The sequence below is a fragment of the Crocodylus porosus genome, unplaced genomic scaffold (assembly GCF_001723895.1).
Source record: "Crocodylus porosus isolate Cpor-Errol unplaced genomic scaffold, CroPor_comp1, whole genome shotgun sequence".
NCBI lineage: Eukaryota > Metazoa > Chordata > Crocodylia > Crocodylidae > Crocodylus > Crocodylus porosus.
Genome location: NW_017728906.1, coordinates 33,990,026 through 34,005,341, shown reverse-complemented (window position 1 = coordinate 34,005,341; position 15,316 = coordinate 33,990,026). Strand labels below are relative to the sequence as shown.

The following is a 15,316-nucleotide window of genomic DNA, read 5'->3' as shown; positions in this document are numbered from 1 at the left end:
AGTCTGCAAGGTGTACCTCTAACTTGCCTCTGCCCTTCCTGATTTCAGACTAACACAGCTAATTACCTTTTTGTTTTAGGAATCACATTAAGACCTTTATATGGATGGCACTTTTACTCAGAATTTTTCTTTTCTTAGAAAAAATGTACAGCCATTTGTACTTTTATGTAGCTGATGTTGACATCCTGTTCCCTTCCTATTATCAGAGGGATAACCTGGACACAGGCTGTCAAGGCTTGACCTTAGAGGGTCACAAGTCAGGGGATCATGAGCAGGCAATATCCAGTCTAGGGGTAAGACTTAGGGGATGAAGAACAGCTGGATAAGGAGGCTTAGGTTTGTAAGGGACTGAATCCTAGGCAGTGACAGAGGCAGAGCCTCTTGCCAGTTAAGTCAGGAACAGGAATTGGAGATTGAGACTGGAGTCATTAGCCAGGGGATCCGTATTAAGCACATGATAGCTGTAAAGGGGTAGGATGTGGGCAGTTGCCAAATTAAAGCCAGGAGGCAGAACATAACTATCCTAAGAAAGGGGTACGCACTGGAGACAAGAGCAAGAGGGTCGGAGGGTTGAGAAGCTGGCAAGTTCACAAACAAAGGGGTGTGGATTGGATTCTGGAACAAAGAGTCATAGTTAGGAACCAGGAACCAACAGGCTGAAACCAGGAAGCCAATGAGCAGGATATGAGCAACTAAGAACCAACGAGCAAGACCCAGGGAACTAGACCCAACAAACAGTATGAACAAGGAGTCAGAAGACCAGAGCTAGACAGAGACAAAGGAGGCTCCAGGGGCAGGTGCAGTTGCACCATTTTCCTTTGATACCTATTTTACCTGAACTTTAAAACCAATTGCTTGGGAGCAGCAGCAGCATTTCTATTCAGGTAGTACTGAAAGACTCAGTTGACTTCATGGGTCTTGATCATTTCCCTGAGTCCTCTCTCTGCTCCACAGGTGTTAACGACCTTCTCTCATTTTAAAGATCTTGATGTTCCACTATTCAAATGATATGTTCTTTTGCTATTTTGCTGTCTCTTAGTCACTCCTGGTAACGCTTCTCTTCTATTTCACAGCCCAGCAGTTTGTTTTTAGCTCTAGCTTAAAACCTTAACTCAGGTATGGTGATATTAACATGCAGAAAAGACTGGCAGCGAAGCATAAAGAACATGGGACTGATGACACAATATCTTTTAAACTATTTAGACTCTTTTTTTGCTAGTTTATATTTTCCTAAACTGAGTATCTAGAAGATTAGTGCACATTCTAATAGTTACATTTGTTTTTTCTTTGTTCTTAAACTGAATAACTTAGAGCTAGTTTCCCCTGTCCCTCCAGCATATTAGTAAACCTTCTAGTTTCTCTTTAACTGGAGAAAAATATGTTGTGTTATATGTGATGATATACCACACCAGCAATCCCCTTTTCAAAATCCTATATCCATCCATGGACAGAAAGGCACCTACCTGCTGAATAATCTGCTAAGCACTGAAAGGACTACTGCTCAGAAGTGAGCAGCCATGCCTGTGCCGGCAACTGGGGCCAACCAGAAGTAGTTAAGCTGCTGGCAGCTAGGCCCACTCCTGTAACCAGAGCCAGCTAGGGCACAAGTCAGCCTGGCTACTGTCCCTGCTCCTGATACCTATAGCACCTGACCACATCAATTTAATTACCTTATTGGGCCTTATTACTTCTGAGACCTAGAATAAGGGAGTAGGCAGGCAAGGTTCTTTGAGTAGATTCTTTTGAGTAGTAGTTTATTAACTACTATTACTATTAACTATCAGCTGAGTCTAATAAAAGATATCACATCTATTCAAAGAACTTTACCTGCCTACATAGGCTGTGAAATGGGGTGGGCCACCAACCATGATCTGACCAACTTTTAGCACGTTAATTTATATAACCCACAAATGCGCAATTGTCATTCAGGTTAAAACTGTATAGCTATTTCTTTAACTGCATAGCTAGCTAAATTAATGTGCTAAAAGTTGGTCAGGCCATGGTCTGGGTGGCCCATTTTGTTCCGTGGCCTATGCCTGCCTATATCTTTAGACCAACACAGCTACAACCAAAACCCAGAATAACCGAGTAGCATTTAACCCTAGAGTTCTTAATTCCTCATAATGTCTTCTTGTAAATCTTGTCTCCTTGTAGCACCAGCTTATATGAAACTTCTAACTAAACTGCAATGTCTGGATTGTGTGAATTGGAGTGATTTTACCATTGGACATAACTATAGCTGATTTTAGAGAAGTGGGTGTTTTATTAAAAGGTGTACATAGTTCAGATCAGGGCCCCAGGAAAGTGACCATGTCGTCTCCCACACATTCTAGGCTTTTTCCACTCAAGATAAAAGTTCAGAGTAAGATGGGATTAGAAGACCTAAAAAAACCCTACCTGTGGGGGCACACCTCTCACAAGAAAATCACTCCATCACTGATCTCTCAGTTCTAATCCTCAAAGGGAATTCACAAAACACCTTTCATAGAGGAGCCTACGAACTTCACTTCATAAATCGACTGAATACAAAAAAGCATGGTCTCAATATAGACATTGGATTAATGACACATTACAACCTGCCTGACTTCTGATTCACCAGGTACCTGCCAGACCTGACCTCTTACACTTTTCTCCCCACCCCTCCCCTACTTTTCTGCCCTTTATCTTCCTAATTTCCAGCTATTTCCTTTTGCACAGATGGCCTCTTTTCTACCTTGAATTACTACTATTGTAGAGTCTCCCTTACTCACCTTTGGCTTCCCCCCCCCAGCTTTTTCCCCCTCCCTTCCCTGCTTTATCTTTTGTTTTCCTAATTTCTACCTGTTTACATTCTCACTGACATCCTGTCACACTTTTAGCTTCTCTCATAGTCTCAGAACAGTGGAGATTCCCTATGCCCGAAGAAGGTTTGACTGCAGGCAAAAACTTGCAAAGAACTTTTCCCCAACTACGCAATTTGTCTAATAAAATATATCACATCTACCCAAAGAACTTTGCCTCACTATATCCTTAGACCAACACAGCTACAGCCAAACCCCACCACAAAAAACAATTGAGTTTGTTCCCTTGAGGATGCTAATTGTGCACAACTCTCAGCGATTCTTTATCATTCCAGAAAGAGATTAGAATTGATCATCTCCTGTGAGTCAGTGCAGTTAACTAGTAAAAAACTAATGCAATACAACAGTGCAGTGCCAAAATCTTTTTGATAAATAGTCTGTTTTAATTTAGCCTGAAATGCAATCTTTGGGAACAAATAATCATTTTTGTACACAGACATCCAAGTGAGATTGTTCTGCATTCCAAAGACGAAACTCTCATTGTTGAGTCTTACAAAAACTCACTCGTGGATTGAGGTAAATTTTTGTAGTTTCAGAAGTTTTTCAGTGATTACATCTGAATGAAGGTAAAATAATGTTTTTTCTATTAGTAACTAAAAATGGGATCATCTCTCCTAACAACTTCTGGAAATGACATTTGAAATGGATGCAAAAATTTGATGGGTAAAAGAACTGTTAGAAGCTATGCTGAGATTTTATACTTTATAGAAAGATGCGGGTATATAGTTTACTCTTCTGAATGAATTTCTCTTGCACAGCAGTAAAATCATTTAATTAGGTTAGCACTTGTCAGCATTTCCTAGACAGAAGTCTGAAAACTATTAAAAGGGAAAGGGCTGATCAGATTGTATAATATACTCTGGTAATTTGGTACAATTAGAGACAAGTCTGAGATTTAAAAAAAAAATCAAACTGGAAGTGTTTGGAATCGTGATGTTTGGAGCAGCTAAGTTTCAAGGGTCAGATCCAATCAGGCAAAGGTGACATGCATGTCAACAAAGAAAAAAAAAAAGAGCATGGCTTTCCCCATTTGGCACAGAGTTGGGAAATCTGAGTTCGAGGTCGAAATCTATAGCCACAGAAATATACATGGTTGTTCAGGCTCATCTCCAGATAAGCCAAAAAAGTAGGAAAGCAGAAAGAAATGAAGTCAACATATATTAATATTACGTGTAGAAAATCTTAGTTGTTTATTTGGTATAGTGAAAAAATTTGTTCAATGTAAGCAGTTGCATCTTTTGATTATTTAATGAAAAAATTGAATTGTTCTTCCTACACATCCAGTTCAAATTGTCCTTGTAGGTGAAGCCACTGGTAGTAAAAACAATTAGAATTATTTAATTAGGGTAATATGAAAATTACATTTACTTACTATTTAGGCATGTATAGTGTCACATAACTGCATTAAGGTGTACATTTAATTGCTTCAGGGCATGCATCTACACATGAATGCACATTTCTCTGCCACCTCTTACTCTGTTCTTTATTTAATGTATCCATAGAAGATCTATTATCTGAACAAATCCAAAAAGTGGAACCACCATCCACTAAAACAAAGGAGAAAAACCCAAAACTCAACAAAAATCTGTGACCAGAGTCTGAGGTAATTACTTAAAACATTAATTAAACTGACACTGAATGGAACTGCTGTGTCAGTTGACACCAGGTAAAGATCTGGCCCACTGAAAACACTGTGATTATAGTTATATGAACTAAGTGTACAATACCATCACCAATTTCATCAACCTGAAATTAAAATAATATATGGGGGGAAAAAAGACCGACATGTGAATCAGGCTCCTTAAGAAGAAATGATAGTGTTTGGCCAAGGCCACACCTACACTGGACAAAACAAACAGAAAGAAGTTTTGTTTTGACTTTGTGTTTGCTGACTTTTTAAAAACCTTTTGCTTTAGAAGTTATACCTAGAAATAGATGTCGCTGAGTGAAGCAGCTCAGCTGTGCTGTGATGTGCAGGGAGCCTGGTTTTCTCTGTTTAAAATTTGCAAATTCTCCGATAAAAATCCCCAAATTCTCTGATTAAAGAAAATCCGCATTTTTCCACAGGAAATGGAAAGCCTGGATCCTGCTCATCAGCTCTGTGGGCTGGATGAGTGGTGTTGGCTTGCTCCTCAAATCAAACTGGGCCTGTAGAGCAGCTTTGCGTGCTAGATCCAGCACACAGGGCCAATTTGGCACGAGCACACACTGTGGGCAGCCCATGCCTTGGACTGGATATAAGTACAGTGGTAGCTTGTGCCTTGGACCAGCCCCATGGACAGTGGCAGTGTCTGCTCCAGTGGCCCTGTATCCAGCAGCCACTTGTGTCCTGGACTGGCCCTAAGTGCAGTAGAAGCTTGTGCCCCAGATTGGCCCAGAGTGCAACAAGCAGCATGTGCCTTGGACCAGATCTAAGTGCAGTGGCAGCATGGCACCACCAGCAACATGAGCCCCAGACTGGCCCCAAGTGTAGCGGCAGTATGTGCCCCAGCCCAGCATGCAGCTGGCAGTGTGCAACCTGGACTGGCCCTGTGTACTGCCTACGACATGTACCAGTACAGCCCCATGCTCCCTATGCAGCATGCAGGGCCAGTCTGGCACATGACACATGTGGGGCATAGGTCCAATCTGAGACCCACAAGCAGCGCTGCAGGCTGGATGATAGGGCTCCACAGGCTGTATCCCAGCTGTAGGCCAGATATTTGACCATAGGTATGGTCTTTCATGCTTTGGAAGTGTGCTTTGACTGTGCTGGAAAATGCATTTGTTTTAGAGATACTATTTTCATGTGCCCCCAACCACAACTTTCATAAATTTAAGATTAGCTGTACTTGACATTGCTAGATGTTTGAATATCAAGGATAAACATTTAGTTTAACAACTTGAGGTTACCATCTGTTTTAATATTTTTGTGATCACAGAAAGAAATACTTTTGGAAATCAAAGACTACAAATGATTTATATATATATTTAAAATAAAGTATGTATCCTTTAGGGTTTTCTGCTGTATTCTTATTACTTTTTATTTTAAAGTAAATGAATTTATTTCCCTATAACATTTTATAAAATGTAAAGGGTGTTTAAGTCCCCTTATGTCTCATCCTTTCCTGCCTCAGTCTTATTTTTATTCATCATGTTTTATGTTTAGTTTACATTAAATAACATTGCTCTGATTTCTTCAGAAATAAAATACTATAAATGATTTACTAATGACTTCCAAGATGTGTTTTAAGAAGTTTCCTGAAATATATATTTCAGAAACTGATTATGAGATACATTTATACAGTACAATAAGGATGGAAAAGGAGGAATTGAGAGCAAATAAGCCAATCATTATATGCAGGAGAGAGAGCAAATAGATGGGAAAATAATGACTTAGCAAAACATTTCATTATAATGAAAGATGGAGCAAACAGGATTTGAGTCAGACTGACACATACTTGCATCAGTATTCTACTGATATGCATAAATAAAGATTCTTTTTGGAAAGCAACAACAAAGTTAAAAAGCAATGGAAAGCCTTATGCAACTATTGAATTGTGTTCTTATTGATGTCCAAGAGACAAGGGTTTTTTTGAGATATATTTTATTGACCAGTTATATAGCTGAGAGAGTTGTTGGACAAGCTTTTGGGCATCAAGTGCCCTTCGTCAGGTCTCTTATAGATTTTTAGAGTTTTGTTGTGAGGACCGTTCACTGTTCTGGCACTGGAGCTGCGCTCACAGAGTTTGCATTTATTGTTGAGGCAGGGTTGTGTCACATTTGAAGTCTGTTGATTAAAGAGGAGTTTACCACTACTGCTGAGTTGGGCCAGATTTGGGGGTTGTTTTGGGTGTTATTGATTACAATTAAACATCTCTTGAACATAGGAGTAAATTGTCTTTTCAGGGGGATTCCTGTGTTATTTTCAAACCAACTGAAGCTGGCAACATTACCCACCTCGCCCCCCAAACCCAATACTTTTTTTTCCTGGTACAGAGACACACCTTGGCTTATATACACAGTGGGCACATCTACCTGTAATAACCAGTACTAGATGGACTGTAATCTGTGCTGCTGCACAATAGCACTAGCACACATTTTTTGTAATGGTATGTGCAGTAGGCTAATTCTACTGCCCATTAGTGCATTAGCACGGCTTTCACTGTGATGTGCTAATGCGCAGTAGAATTAGTCTACTGCACTTCTAGTGTCTTGTGTAGACATGTCCAGTGAAAGTTGCTTCCTGACTGGCACTCTGTATTCTCAATATGAATTTTAGTAAAGTTAGCATAACATTAAAAGTTTAATAAACACCCAAAGAGTTATAAAAATAAGGTACTCTTAAGAAAAAAATTAGATAAAAAGACAGGAGCAGTCATAAGGAGTGTTTACTGAATTCAACCACCATTTGCAGAAAATATTCTAGTTGCTAATCTAATCAGTTCTCAAATTCAACCCAATAACAAGATTGCAACTGCAACGTAAATAAGTTAGACACATCTACACTGCCAGCACTAGAATTCTAGTCTGACAGCTGCATATCCACAGGCTTCTCCCAACTGAGCTGAAGGAAAAATCTCTGTTAACAAACAACGGAAAAGGGAAGCTTCCAGCTAATTTGTGGCATGTGAATCTGTGCAGCTTGGCTACCTGAATGAAACTAAACTGGTACCGAGTGACAATCCTGCCTTTAGTGGTGTACTCGGTAGCTGTGTTGGTCTGAGACAAAAAGACATATAAACAACTAGGACTCTTGGTTCTGAAATGATACCTTGCCTTTATATATTTTTGAGTTGTCATCGACCATTTGAAACAAGATGCTCACAATCATCTTTTCCTTTGCATTCCCTTCTTGATGGAGCAGTTTTCGTGGAGCTCCCAAAGTCTACTGTGCCCAGGCAAGCTACCACAATGAAATCTTGCAAGACTTTCCTGGTTCAGCGATCCCTTTGAATTTACAGCATATCCCTGATCTGAGGGAGACTTGTGGTGACTACTGTCTGGAAAACAAAAGCTGGCTTGGATCTTGTATGAAACTCCAGACAAGTGGAGAGATTGGTGTCTTGCACCTGGGATATCATCAAAGACGGGAACCAACCAAGGCAGGAAAGAGGGGGAATTTAAATGACAGGGAACTATTTGAAGTACATGTCTGTTTGTATTTAATTGGGGTACAAATGGGATGCTGGAAATACTTATTTGTACATTTACTGTCCTCTAAAACATCAGCATTTTGCTCAAAGAAAGGGCTTGATTTTATTTTTACTAATTTTTATTTTTACCAACTGATTTTCCTAATGCTCCTAATAGGTGTATCACTCTCTCTTATTGTGTAATTTGACCAAAATGAAATTCTAAGGCAGGTATGACCAGCCTGTGGCACATACGTCACAAACGTCTGTGTGTGGCACACGGCAGATTGGGGAGGGGCAGCTAGCACACTGGGGCTAGGTACAGACAGTCAAAAAGCCAGAGGCTGAGTCACTTCAGTTAGTGTAGTCTCTGCAGGTTAGTCTAAACTACACAGATTAAATCAAAACAGAAGTGAACAGACATTTACCTTTGATACAGGAAATGTAGCCACATGGTTTCAGTGGCTCAGACCAAAAGCTGGGAGGACATTACAGCACAGCTCTCTCACTGTGTCCACTTCCTCTTCCTGCCGCTCCTGAGGTCTCTGGGATTTGTAGTCCAAAATCACATCAACAGAAGGGGTATTTAACTTCCCTCCCTGGCCCCAGACCTCAGCTGGGCTTTGCCGGCGGGGCAGTCCTCCCCTGTAGACTGGGCTGCATCCCCAGCCAGGCTTGCTCCCACCCCCCTTGTCAGCCAGCCACTCACTGGTTTAGCTAGGGAACAAAGGTGCAGGGCCAGCCCTGCTCTCTGGAGCAGGCAGCCTAGCTCAGGGCTGGAAAGCATGCTGGGATACTGGGGGACTGTGAACCAGGAAGGGTCTGGGACAGAAGTTTCATAAACGGGTTTGACCCAAATCAGAGACATCTACATTCAACCAGGTTTAACTTAAACCAGTTTCAGCCATTTTGAAACTGGTTTATGTGCATTGAACTTCTATTCTGTTACAGGTTTAAACCAGTTTCTGATCATGTAAACCAGTTTATATGTAATGTGTGTCCCTAGCCTGGCATATAGGGCATGGAGAAGAAGGCAGAGCAGCAGGTTGGGCTGGGAGCACAAAGTGGAACAGCAGATTGGGCAAAGCAACAGGACTGAAGTGACACTGATTAGTCAGTTTGGGTCATCCCTGCAAAAAAGGTTGGTCCCCACTCTTTTAAGGTGCTGGTCAATCTGCACAAATGATAAAAGTGAACTTTTTCATGTGTGCTGATTTTTCTTGCCATTATTGGTTCAGCCAACCTGAACAAGACTTTGTGTGTTTATGTTTCATAAATATTTAAATGTAAAATCTAATACTTTATAAACCTTCCTTTTATAGAAAACATAGCTTTGATCCAAATGATACTTTCCCAAAACATTTATCTTACTAGCAGCCCTTGTTCAGGATATCAGCCCTGCTTGTAGGATAAGATTTAAGGAGGATTGTCATTTTGATCATGGATTCTTCATCTTCCTATTATACTGTGGTGCTTGTGCTTTGGCACTATAATGATTACTCTGGTGACAAAGGAGACAAAAGATAAAAAGCCAATTCATCTGATATTTTTTGCTAAGGTAACTGACAAAATGACCTCCAGATGCTTGAACTTTTAGTCATTAATCATAAAGTGACAAGCTATGACTATTTAGATAATATTTGAATAAGCAGTATCTACATTAAAGACCCCATGAATGACTTTATCAAATGGGCCAGTCCAGCATTTGCTTTTTAAAAACATCTGACTTCTGCAGGAAAGGACTAAGTTACTGACTAATCTCACATCACTCCTTAGTGCAGAAAAGGCATTTTAAAAATAGAAATGACAAAAATGGCAGGTGACTATTGCACCATATGTTAGTCAAATTGAAAGATACTTTACATTTTCTAAATGTATGCTACTCACTTTTAACACAGTCCTTAATTTGTGGTCCTTATTTCAGAGTTTTGTGAAGATGTCCCTGATTACCATATGACAAAGATGATGGGTAAATTAGCTTTTCAGCTTCTATCAAATGGATCAGTGACTGACAGACTGATAAGCAATGTTTAGTCATTAAAAGTTTCACGCTGTAGTGCCAGATGGTGCTGCAAGACAGAAAAAACTCCAGACCCCAAACAAACATATCCTTGCATACTGTCACATACATCCTGAATTTAACAAAAATTGGCAGCACAGGCTTCATGTGTTAAGGGAAAAGTCTGCTATTGACTAAACAACATTTTAAAGGTCCCAAATGTTGTTGGCTAAATTGATTTCTGGTTTCTAAAGGCCCAATCTTTCATCCGCTTCCTCATATTAGATAAAGCTGCAAAAATACCCCCTTGCTCTGAGGAGCTCTGCACGGAGCAGTACTGACAGCCATTGACTCCTGAAAGGGAGCAGGGAGAGAGCTGCAAGACAAATCAATCTTCATCTGAGGCAGTCCCTGAAACCCTTAGGAGAAAGGGAGTGTTGCTGGCTGCTTTCACAGCACCCTGGTTAGGTTGCGTGTTCCATCCCCTTGCCTGAACTGGCTTGCAAGCTTTGCTACCCTTTATTGTGATGCAGGTTCTGGGGTGCACTGAGCCCAGCAATATTGCTGTCAACTCACAGGGGTTTCAGACTAAATACCATCAAAGCAAAGGGCTGGCTCATTCTGGGAGGCACAGTGATCCAGAGAGAAAGATAGGCATTAAAGTTGTCTGGCTGAACCCTTTTGATTATTTCCAGTTCATTAAGCCCCATGGGTTTGATCCTACAGTCCCCTGCCAGAAAGCAACATGGCTGAAAGTGGCCTTCCTTGTTCTGCAGAAAGATGGATGGACAGCCTGTGCACAGGACCCTTACTGAGCATACAGTGCCACACTAAATTGGCAAACACCCTTCCCTCCCCCACTTTTTTCATAAACATTTATTTCCTTGTCCTTATGCACTCCTATGGGTTTTGTCCCATCTTACCAGATGATACACTGCATGTGACATGACTATCCAGGGCAACAGATGGTAGGTCTGTGTGAAGCTTCAGTCCCTGATTTGATTCAGCGGAGATTTGGCCCAATTCAATGGCTGAATCTCCCAATCCGAATTGAATTAGAGGACCTTTTAATCTCTCTGAATTGAAACAGAACTGAATTGATTTGGAGAGATTTGGACATAGACACAGGTTTAAATGTTTTTTCTACATACTTCTAGGTAGCCTGTGGCTCATGAATGCTGTGATGCTGGAGTGCATGGAGTGTCCCACAGGAACGTGGGGTGCTCCCCAGCATGCTTGGAGCAGACCTGGAAGCGGACCAGAAGCACTTTCAGTCCACTTCTGGGTCTGCCAAAGAGTGTACGGGGGGGGGGCCCTGATTGCCAAGCTGGGGGGGGCATGGGGAGGCCCCCCAGTGAGCTCCCCAGTGGACTTGGAAGTGGACTATCCACCCCAGCATTGCAGTATTCATAAGCAGTACCTGGTACCTTGAAATATGTAGAAAAAACATTTAAAGCTGTGTCTATGTCTGAATAACTGATTCTCCAAATCAGCATCGAATCTTCATATTCGGATTAGGCTGAATTGAATAGGGGACAGTGATCTGAATCAATGAATTGAATCACTGTCCCCAATTCAGGCCAAAACCAAATCAAATAAGGCCCATTTTGCACACTCCTAACAGACAGCCCCTGGTTTTGGTGATCTCCCCCTGCTGGTCTGACCTATTTTAACAAGCTTGGTAGGCAGCATAAAAGAGGCACATCCCTGAGAAGGAAAAAAGGACAATTGGACAACGGCGTGAAGACCCTGCCATGTGGAATTCCACATCCTCTTTCACCTCACTATTGAGCTTCCTCAAAAATTATCACAATACAGCAAAGAATTTGGACAATCTAACTGGTAATTAGGGGCATGTGAAGCAGGCCCTATTCTATAGTTCCCTGTTCTAGGTGGCGTAGTGCTTCTGGTCCACTTCTGGGTCTGCTGCCGAGCACACTGGGGAACCCCCTGTACTTCTATGGGACACTCCATGCGCCCCAGCATCACAGCATTCACGAGCCCCTGGTACCTAGAGGTATGTTAAAAAAATGTTGAAAATTACCTCTATGTCTGAATCTCTGAGTCTTTCCAAATCAATTCAGAGGGTTCCCATTTGTTTCAGAGAAATTAAAGGGTCCTCTAGGTCGATTCACATTGGGAGATTTGGTCACCGAATCAGGCCAAATCTCCGCCGAATCAAATCAGGGACTGAAGCGTCACACAGTCATACTGGTTATTTTGGAGAACTTCCCCTAAATACAGACCTGCATATGTTATCATTTAATTCTGTTTCCCCGTGTTTCCTCACTGGCAAAAGTCACCACACCCGGTGTTGTGTATCGTCTAAAAATCTGCTTGGTGCATCCTTGTTGAGAAACATGATAGCACAATGTAATTACAGGTTAGCCTTTTCCTGAGTATACTGAGCCTATGACAAATTTACCTGCAAGAGAGGTCATACATTTCTATGCATGAATCACATGGTATTGGTGTAGTGAGATGGTGTTCCAAAAAGGTAACATTTCACAATATATTCCAGGGAATAAAAACTTATGAAACTTATTCTCACTGAAGGTATATTAAACATACTATTACAAAGCCATAACACCTTGGAGATAATAGCTATGGATATTTTAATATACTCCTCTATTGGGAATGAGGGGCATATCCAAAGTTCACCAAAGTCAATGGCAGACTCAGCTACTGACTTCAATGCATTTTGTATTCTGCCTTACACTGAACATAACAATAAAAGTTTTATTTTCTTCTGAATCACCTCTAAGTGACATTGGAGAAGCATCACCAATTGCTCTGTTCTTTTAAAAGTGGCAAACACACTAAAACTGCTTGTTAAATATGTTTTTTTCTTACTCCATTTCTTAGTCCCTTTCTGAGGTATTAGTCCCTTCATATTATGGTATAGTTCCTAAGGTAAAAGTTAATTAAAAGGCCTTTATATAATTTAAAATGTGGTCTTGTAAATACCATTATCTTCAGACTAAACACTGATTTATTAGTGGAGACTTCATCAAATACATTTTATATGCTTTTATATCTTTTCACAGAGAATAAAATTCCATAGTGATATTGCAATTTTCCTTTCAGGATACTGGGGGGAGGGGAGAAAGGGAAGGGGTGGGGGTATTTTACGTTTATATACTTTAAGGAAAGCTGATATGCTTTCTGAAGTTACCTTTTTGCTAGGACTATCAATGATATTAGCACAACTATGAGAGTAGTGCTTCTCATTAATTAATTTCAACTGAAGAATCACCCGAGAACACAAAATAAGGTTTTGCATCAGACCTGCATAAACAGGGCCCGACACAGGCATGGGCAAACGGGCTGGCTGCCCAAGGCTCGGACAGAAAGGGGGCCCGAAAATGGTAATTAAAAAAATATTATTATCATTAACTCTGGCAAAGTGGGGCCTGATACTAAAAGTACTCCCAGGGCCATCAGGAGTTTAGATACAGTGGTGTACATACAGTGGTGTACAACAGTGGCTATTACTGTTTTTTCCCCTCTTCTAAATGACTCAACTAGCATGAATATTCTTTTAGTCCTAGGTATTGTACAATACCTTCTGACAATGTATTATAAAGCTCTTTAATCTGGGGTTTTTGTCTGAGTGACACATTTAAAATGGAGCTTCAATACACTTACCATTGAAGCTATGTCTTTCATTGTTTACCTCTGAGTCTTACACAGCTGGACACATAAAGAGACACCTGTCAGCATCAGCAAAATAAGTGCCCATATTTTGCAATTATGCAAAATTGTTTGTGCAATGCAGTTTGTTTCATTAGCAGAGTGTTAGTATGCGAGGAGATCGACATATTATCACTTTGCAAACTGTGGTTAATGTTCCATATGAAGAGAAGGCAACACAAAAAGTAAAAGGACCAGTTTTCTTAGGTTAATGCCCACAGACTTTTCTTGTGAAATGTCAGCAGCAATTTGCCTTTCTCAATGACACACAGTGGTATGATTTATTCCCTTCTTACTGGTACCTTTTACAGAATAAATGATGAAAAATAATACTAAATACATAAGCAATTTTCACAGTTTTATTAAAACTTAAAGCTAAACTTACAAACTGTATTAATAATTAAAAATGCAATTAGGAAAAAAAAACTACTGATGAAATGCTGTTTTACCCTAGGCTTCTTTTTCTTTCTTTTTTCCCCCCAATTCAGTGCTGAATGAGTCATCAATCCTTAATTTAGCAGAAGGTAAGGAAAGCCAATCTTGTTACCATATAGTTCAAACTATTATGGCCCTGGGCCTGTGTTCCAGACAATAATTATACTTTCCTAGGACAAAAACATTTTCTTATTCAAGCTAACAAATTCATAACCTAATGGCTAGATCGGTGACTGTGCATCTACATGAATGAATTCCAACTGTTCCTTATCTTCCCAAAAGCACATTTTAACAGTGTTAATAAAGCAATTAGGAGCATAGGAAGCACATTTATTGATGTCTAAATCTATAACTCTGAATAATGACCAAAAAGAGAAGACATACTAAGGAACTGGGGGGAAAAAGAAGAAAAGAAAAGAAACGATGCCTGTCCTGCTCTTTTTAGCTCAAAATGAAGACATAGCTATATATATATCTTACCAGTAATTAAAGTTAGTGCTTCCTTCTTGCTTTATTGTCAAACGTGTAAATTCTTAGTTCCCCCAATTCCCAATGCAACTATTCAGGGGGAGAAAGGGAGCATTGTTCCTAGACCACTCTGCACTTTTCCTTTGTGACTCATACTAGGTGATCAGGCTAGTCCTACAGAACAAAGTCTCTCCTTTACAGACATATTAAAGGATGCTTTGCTATTTACTGCAATCGGTATGTAAAAATAAAAGCAGAGCTTGTGGACTAGAATACATGACACTGGTGGCTGGAGCAGCTACGGTTCAGTAAGGATTAAGGAAGGTAAAATTCTATATTATGGGGACAATGATTGAGCAGAGGGTGACTAGGCTCACAGAGTGCAGAAAAAGCAACACTACTGGCATTTGAAATATTGTATTAACAATACAGTACTGTACTTGAAATATCAACACATACATTTTGGTTTCTGGAAAATAACCATCAGACAACCTCTGAAACACTGCAAGCACCTAAATGACAACAGAATACCACATGGTGGCCTAGAAACTAAAGAGGATGTGTATAAATGCCCATAGGGTTCATTAGCGGCAGGTCCTGTCAGACCAACCTGGTGGCCTTCTAGGACCAGGTCACCAAATCCTTAGATGCAGAGGTAGCCATGGACATAGTCTTTCTGGACTTTCAGAAGGCCTTCGACACTGTCTCTCACCCTGTTCTCATTAAGAAACTGGGGGACTGTGGTGTCAACACCTACACAGTCAAAT

The 15,316-nt window shown here is 40.5% G+C and overlaps 1 long non-coding RNA gene across 1 annotated transcript in view; it reads left to right on the top strand.

Annotated features, from left to right (window-relative positions):
- LOC109305756 overlaps window positions 1-15,316 on the top strand; it is an 83,267-nt gene that overhangs the window by 56,808 nt on the left and 11,143 nt on the right. Inside the window, exon 2 of the long non-coding RNA XR_002099700.1 lies at window positions 14,135-14,170. This is a non-coding gene — a long non-coding RNA (uncharacterized LOC109305756). The remainder of the gene's footprint in view (window positions 1-14,134; window positions 14,171-15,316) is intronic.